This window comes from Pongo abelii, chromosome 7, assembly GCF_028885655.2.
Source record: "Pongo abelii isolate AG06213 chromosome 7, NHGRI_mPonAbe1-v2.0_pri, whole genome shotgun sequence".
In the NCBI taxonomy this organism is placed as follows: Eukaryota; Metazoa; Chordata; class Mammalia; order Primates; family Hominidae; genus Pongo; species Pongo abelii.
The window spans coordinates 110,085,905-110,093,832 of NC_071992.2; the positions used below are offsets into that span (position 1 = coordinate 110,085,905).

At 41.9% G+C, this 7,928-nt stretch overlaps 1 pseudogene; it reads right to left on the bottom strand.

Moving 5' to 3' along the window:
* Positions 1-1,284: 1,284 nt before the first annotated feature.
* Positions 1,285-2,447, bottom strand: LOC100461871 (large ribosomal subunit protein eL6-like; annotated as a pseudogene).
* Between the last annotated feature and the right edge of the window lie 5,481 nt (positions 2,448-7,928).

The window sequence follows — 7,928 nt, forward strand, 5'->3', positions numbered from 1 at the left end:
CTCACCCAGTGGGCAACACCATCACCACCACTTGCTCAACAGTAGACCAGGGCATCTGCTTGCAGGCAGGAACCAGGGCTGCTGGGCTTGCTCTGCAGGAACAGTGCCTCCTTTAATCCACCACACAATAGAAGACATGGGAATCCCGCCACAGCCTGAATCTGCATCCAGCCCAGATAAAGAAAAAGGCAGCAAACATTGACTGAAAACAGTTTGCTGCATGCACTGATAAGACTTGGTGGTGAATAATTATCTTGCTGATTTCTCAGAACAACTCTATGGAGCAGATGCTATTATAATCTACCCCTTAAAGATGAAAAATCAAATGGTGAAGACCACAGAAATTAAGAGACTTGCCCAAGGTCACAATGCCAGGCTAATTTTCACTCCCTCTGAAACACAAATATCCTGATGATGAGACACCAAGTAACATTTAATCCATTACAGATCTTTCCAAAATGTTGAAAAGGTTTTTTCCCCCTACTTTGTAGCTGCTCTTTTTTTCAGATGCTGACATGACCTGCCCCGACCTGCCTGGAGGAAAAGGCTGCCTTGGTCTGGGAAGTTTTGTTTCTACTGCAAATATATCTTTGTGTCTCACTATTTCTCCTCATTTCTGTGCTTCACCTTAGGAATCTTCCCTTTTTTAAATCAGTCCAAATGCTATGGGTAGAATTGTGTCTCCCTCCCCCTCAAAAAGCATATGTTGGAGTCCTAACTTCCAAGCACCTCAGAATGTGACTTTATTTGGAGTCTTTACAGAGGTAATGAAGTTAAAACGAGGTTGTTAGAGTGGGCTCTAATCCACAATGGCTGATGTCCTTCTAAGAAGAGATTTGGAGACAGGCTCATCCACAAAGAAAGAACACTGTGTGAATCTACAGACAGCCATCTACAAGCCAAGGAGAGAGGTGCGGAGAAGATCCTTCCTTCACAGCTCTCAGGAGGAACCAACCCTACTGCCATCTTGATTTTGGACTTCTGGTCACCAGAACTGAGACGATAAATATCTGCTGTTTAAGCCTCCCGTTCTGTGGTATTTTGTTAAGGCAGCCCTAGCAAATGAAGACCCATGCAACTTTCGTTTAGCCTGTGCTGCCATCCCAGGACAGAGGTGGCCTCACAGGGGGCTCTGCTCAGTCATTAGACACCCAGAGCCCCCTGCATCCCAGCAGCCCACCCAAGGCTTCATTGATTCTCCCACCGGGCTCCAAGTTCCCAAGAGGATTAATGGCATTCATTTATTTTTTTTTCAGTTACATAATTAGGTTCTTCTTAAGAAATTTAGAACACCAACTTGTGAGGATAAATTCCATTCATCAGGGCACACACAGATTTCAGGTAGCCCTGGAGCTGAGGAATAGCTTTGAGTTTTCGTAAAATTTGCCAGTCCATGGCTTTCTGATCAGCCTTGCGCTGCTTTGTAGTCTTACATTTCTCTTTTTCTGTGTCGAAGATCTCACCCTCCTACTGATTAGGCTTCCACAACTGCTTCTTAAAGTAGGCATCGGTAAGATGTTTTGGGTTTCTCACACTGCTGATATCAATTTTTTTTTTTTTTTTTTTTTTTGAGACAGTCTTGCTCTGACGCCCAGGCTGGAATGCAATGATGCCATCTCAGCTCACTGCAACCTCCACCTCCCAGGTTCAAGCGATTCTCATGCCTCAGCCTCTCAAGTAGCTGGGACTACAGGTGTGTGCCACCATACCCGGCTAATTTTTGTATTTTTAATGGAGACGGGGGTTTCACCATGTTGGCCAGGCTGGTCTCGAACTCCTGGCCTCAAGTGATCCACCCACCTTGGCCTCCCAAAGTGCTGGGATTATAGGTGTGAGCCACTGCACCCAGTCCTGATATCAATTTTTATGGAGGTGGTGATGACAAATTTCTGGTGTGTCCTTCACAGAGGAACTCCATGGAAGACCAGAGGTCCAGCCACAAGTAACCAGCTACTGCCCAGCTGCTCCAGGAAAACCACCCTCCTGCCTTGGTGGCACCCAGGGAGGATGAGCAGAATGGTCTCGAGGGCCGTGCTGGCTCGAAGTTTTCTCACATGCTGACTACAGAGTTTCTTGCCATGGCTGGACAGCTTTTGAGGCACATCTCTAGTAGGATAATATCAAGGCATTTTGTGAAGTTTAAACAGCCAGGCATCACCATTCTTGTCACCTCAACTGGGTTTATAACAGTTGCAAGTTTCTTCTTTTCAGTCTTGGGTTTAGCAGCTAGTACCTCCTCTCGTACATGACCTTTCTGGAATACATAGCAGATCAGGAATATCTGCCAATTCCTCCGATGAGGACAGGATTTGGGCTGCAGCAAGGCTTCCCCTTCTTGGGCTTTTTAGCTCTGAGGTTCTCCCTTTTCACCTTGCCACCGGCAAAGCCTTGTTAGCTTCAGGTTTCTTCTCCTTAGTATCCAGCTTCTCAACTTTTTCACCCACCATCTTGCAAGATGGGAAAGTGATGTTTAGACACTCTTGTCATTTACCCATTTATTCGAGTAAGGACAGGGAGTTTCTACGTCCCAGATCTCCAAAGTTACAAGTCAACACATAAGCATTGATTTTTGTCCCCCGTGAAAAAAAGCTAAGTGATAGACAAATCTTAGAGTCAGTCATCTCTTATTTATTTTTTAAAAAGCATGAAGGGCTTTGAATTAAAATAATTCACCTAGCACTAAGGCTGAGCCATGAAGCTTCAAAGAACAAGAAGTTGCAGAAGGAGAGAGCTACAGAATTTGTTTTCAAATATCCTAAGGTAGTGTGGGCAAGAAGGGATGTGACTGGAATTCATACCACCACCAGGACCAAACAGTGCCAAATATACTGTGAGCCATTTATTTTTCCTCCTCACTGTATATTGCTAAGAGCGGCATAAATTATAAGGCAAGTCCAGATAGATATAAAGATCAGATGAAAATCTGGCTCAAACCATTATTCATCGATTAGTGTTCAGATCTGTCATGCCCATCTTTTTGGTCTGGCTCACAGATCTCTGGCACCAATTACATCACTCAAGGTTTAGAGAACCGCAGAAGCATCTGATCAATTTGCACTTTTGACAAATTAAGGACCCAATTAAAGTGGCCATTAATAAGCTCGAAACAAGCAGACAGGTATAAATCTGGGCTTCTGCCTCACACTTCAAACAGATTACTCCACATGGGGAGGGAATGGGCAGCTGGATGATTTATTTTTACAGCAGAGAGGAAGACAGGGAAGAAGGAAGGAAAGGAATGAGGGAGGGATGAACATACATACATAAACATAAGCCCAGCTTTCTGTCACTAAACTCTGTAATATAGATATGCCAATCTTTCAGTATATGACAATCTGGATTTACACACATGCAAAATTGGAGGAGATGATTTGTTCTACCAATAGGTTCCTGATAGGGAAGATGGGCTCACGAGAGGCTAAATGGTCCCCTGGAGAACTTAAAATGGTTTAGATTGACATAATCAATTATAATACACATTACTAGCATAATTATTCTTTTTTAAAAAAATGTTTGTCTCACTTTTTCTTTTTTTAAAAATTTTAAGTTCTGGGATACATGCGCAGAACATGCAGGTTTGTTCCATAGGTATACACATGCCATGGCAGTTTGCTGCACCCATCAACCTGTCATTTAGGTTTTAGCCCCACATGCATTAGGGATTTGTCCTAATACTCTCCCTCCCCTTGCCTCCCACCCCAGGACAGGCCCCGATGTGTGATGTTCCCCTGTGTCATGTGTTCTCATTGTTAACTCCCCCTTATGAGTGAGAACATGCAGTGTTTGGTTTTCTGTTCCTGTGTTAGTTTTCTGTTCCTGTGTTAGTTTGCTGAGAATGACAGTTCCCAGCTTCATCCATGTCCCTGAAAAGGACATGAAATCATTCTTTTTTATGGCTGCATAGTATTCCATGGTGATACGTGCCACATTTTCTTAATCCGGTCTATCATTGATGGGCATTTGGGTTGTCTCCAAGTCTTTGCTATTGTAAATAGTGCTGCAATAAACATATGTGTACATGTGTCTTTATAGTAGAATGATTTATAATCCTTTGGGTATATACCCAGTAATGGGATTACTAGCATAATTATTCTTATTAAAGAAAAGAATAACAAGTTCCAAGAAATATTTGAGAGAGGTGTCATGCTTGTTTTTTTCCCAGATTGGCTTTTGTTCCCCCAGTGCTCCCCAAGACAGAGCAAGGGAAGGGTCAGCTGGGGAGAAGAGGCCTCTCCTCCAAGTCTCCCAAAACGTCCCGGCATTGAATGGAAGGGGGGCCAGAGCAGTCACAGGAAAGGGAGCCACTGACCTAGGGACAACAGTGACTGTTCCACCAGGGCGCTTGCCTGATGTCGCAACCCATTTATGCCTGAGGTTGCAATTTTTTGAATTTTTGCAATCAGACCTTGACGATGACCTTGTGCAGTAGGATATAAATAACTCCCACATGCTTAGTGTTCCAGTAAGGAACACTAGGCATAAATGGGCTTTAAGCAGGTAGCCAGGAAGAATTTCAGCATTGACTTCCCTCACGTGTGCAGCTATATACCCGCAAAAACCCTAGAAGGTGGCAGGGGGAGACCCTTTCTCCCCCAGATCTAGCAGAACAATATCACAAGCATCTTCCCTGGACTAAAGAGGAGGACTGGAATCACTATTTCTCATAAAAGGTGGCTTGACTTTTTTTTTTGACAAAGTGTTTCTTTATGTATAACACAACATTTCTTTATGTAATATAAAGTTTATGGACGAGCATTTTGTCAAGATAATAAAGCAACACATCCTGGCCTTAGAAATTCAGTAGGAAGTAAATCTAAATTAGGTTCCATCCCATAGGATTTAGACACTGAAGGATCGAAAGAAAGAAAGAAAAGAAAAGAGAAGAGAAGAGAAAAGAAAGAAAAATACTCTAATACCAGTTCATTTGCAAAGTGACCCAAGGCAGGAATTTTAATGCCAAGAATGTGCAGTCATGCTTAAGTATGGCAGGTTCACTTTCTGATTTCTGTAATTAAATCATAACTGACAACTTGGATGGGTAGGAGAGGAAGGGAAAATAAATTTAATTCTGCTTAGTAAAAGGTGCCAGACCACGATGAAATCTCATTCATGAATTTTTTTTTTTTTTAAATCGTTGGAACTGTTTTAAAAAATAGCAAATGCTCAACAAATGCAAGCTAAGTTAAACACTTTGGACAACTTACTTGAACAACACAGTCATATAATGTGGGTCCTGTTGTTATCCCACAGAGCAGGAAACTGAGCTTAGAGCGCTTGAGGAAGTGGTGTGAATGCAGGGGCCAAGCACCAAGCCACTCTGCTAGATGGCCTCTTGGTGAGGAAGAGAGCTCATCTTTAGCTTAGATGTTAAGGGAACAAATCTACCATTTCCATTCTCTTTGTCCCTCACTTAAGAACAAGTCCTAATATTTTTAAGTAATAAGTATATGGTCAAAAATGAATAACTCAGAAATATCATGAATGAGAGAATTCCATGTCAGTCTTACAGGATATTTGAAGAGAAATTTTCTTTGTACCACATGCACAACAATCAAGTATAGCTTAGCTTGTTATGTATTGCTTAAGTGAAAAAAAAAAAAAATCAACTTTAGTGTAGTTAATACCTCAGCCACTAGGGGAATATCTGCTTTTATTAAGTTAATATTTCTTGTACCTAGAAGTAAACATTCCTTCTTCTTCCTGTCTGTTCTCACAAGTAACAAATAAGTAGATAGATATTCCCTTAAAATTCAGTGTGTCTTTCTTTGGATAATCAACGAGCAGTTACAGAACAACTAGCCCCATTCTAAATCTGACACCAGGGATTTCTGAATCAATGCAATTTTATGTCAAATCTATACATCTCTACCCATGTGAACCAGCTTCTGTTCAAGCACTGTTTGTCGGCCTCCAGAGCAAGAAGCATGACAATGCCCAGCTTTCCTCCTCAGAGTTGTTGCTGTTAATGTGAAAGAAAAATGAGGGACACATCCTTCTAGACATTTTTTTTTTGACAGTGGAACAAGAAGTAGAGTTTCTGCCAGGATATATTTTGCATGTCATCCAGCTTTTTTTTTTTTTTTTTTTTTTTTTTTGAGACAGGTTCTCACTCTGTCACCCAGGCTGGAGTGAAGTGGCGCAATCATGGCTCACTGCAGTCTCAAACTCCTGGGCTTAACGAATCCTCTCACCTCAGCCTCCCAAGTCGCTAGGACTACAGATAAGTGCCATCATGCCTGGCTAATTTTTAATTTTCTTGTACAGGCAGGGTCTCCCTATGTTCAGACCTCCCAGGCTGGTCTTGAACTCCAGCACAAGCAGTTCTCCCTCCTCAGCTTCTCAAAGTACTGGAATTACAGGAATGACCCACCACACCCAGCCATATTTTGCCTTTTGTATGAGAAAGGAGGAGGTACCGGAAATGTAACCTTCACCTTGAACAGTGATGACTTTTTTCAGGGGTCATCTGGGTGAGTTTCAAAGGATGCCACACCTGCACCTCACCCAAAGACTTACATGGGAACCATGAGAGGGGCTTTAAAATGCTATATATATAGCAAAACCAATAGTTTTATTATTCTCATATTTTTGAATCCCACTTCCTAAACATAGAATTAGCTCCTCTCTTGCATAATGGTAGATGCTATTTTTATGGCATTACTGATTTTTTTATTTTTCTAAAGAACGAAACAAAAATTTCTCAATTCATCCTGAGTCACCTACTTGAACTTTCTCATAGAACAGAGAGCTAACATTCACTGGATGTGTACCAAGCACAAAGCAACATAGTAAGCTCTTTACCTACTATTCTAATTTACTTCTCACAACTACCTGGTTAGGCAAGTCTCTAGTGGCAGATCTCTGTTCTGTGCTCATGGGCTGGAAAATGATGAAACTGGCCTAACCCATCTGGCCAACCCTGAAGACTCATATGGCCCCGTAACTCACTAGAAACCCTCTCTCAGTAAAGGACTTGCTTTGTTTCCTGTTGAGAGCTGAATAGCATCCATCTTCCTTTCATCTAAACATGTTTTTCTTCTTCTTTCAAATAATGCCTCATTTGCTATTTAAGCTTTTGAAGAAAAACTAGGACAAGAAAATATTAGAGAAGGCACTGTCCTTCCAATCTGCTCCTCGGCGTCCCCTACCACAGAGGGCATCTGTCCCCATAAAGTCACCTGTCATAAAGAAAAGACCAAGACAGAGGCAAATATCGGACCATTGAAGATACCAATAAGCTGTGCATGGCTTAACATAAAAATAACCACACATTAGCAGGTGGTACCTCCACCACCAAGGCCAAAAGCAGCCCAGGAAGCTGATTAACACGCACATCAGCCTCTTCTCTCACTTGTGAAGGCAGGTCTGTCTGTCTGTCTTCAATTCTTATTCTAGTACTTTTACAAAAAGGCTTTTCTTCTTCTCTGCATGTTCCCTCCCTTGCTGTGTCCTAGACAATTCTAAGAATCCCAAATTGAATCTCATTCTCTGAGAAGTAGATAGAATGACATGCTTTTTGAGAATGTGATTCCACCCCAATTTCTAGAATACAAGAGCCCTAGAGCATCTTAAGACCAGGGACTTTTATATGCTCATCACAGAGTGGGTGTGATACATGTTTAAACATCAGAGAACTCAATTTCCCCTTTAATTCCACTGCCAAGCTTGATTTCACTGCAGCCACTTCATCAAATGAATTTATAAAATATGGACCAATGAAAAGAAACTACAAAAAAAAAAAAAATTGTGCTCCACAAGCAAAACTTGTCACGCCAGCAACAAATTTCCCTTCTCAGCATCTACATGGCCCACCTCAAGGAACAAATTTGTCAAGCAACTTTTTAAGTGCCCTCCCCCTCCATCTACTTTGTCCTTCTGGAATAAATATGTTACTGACACAGTTAAGACATGTCAGCCCTTACCTTTCT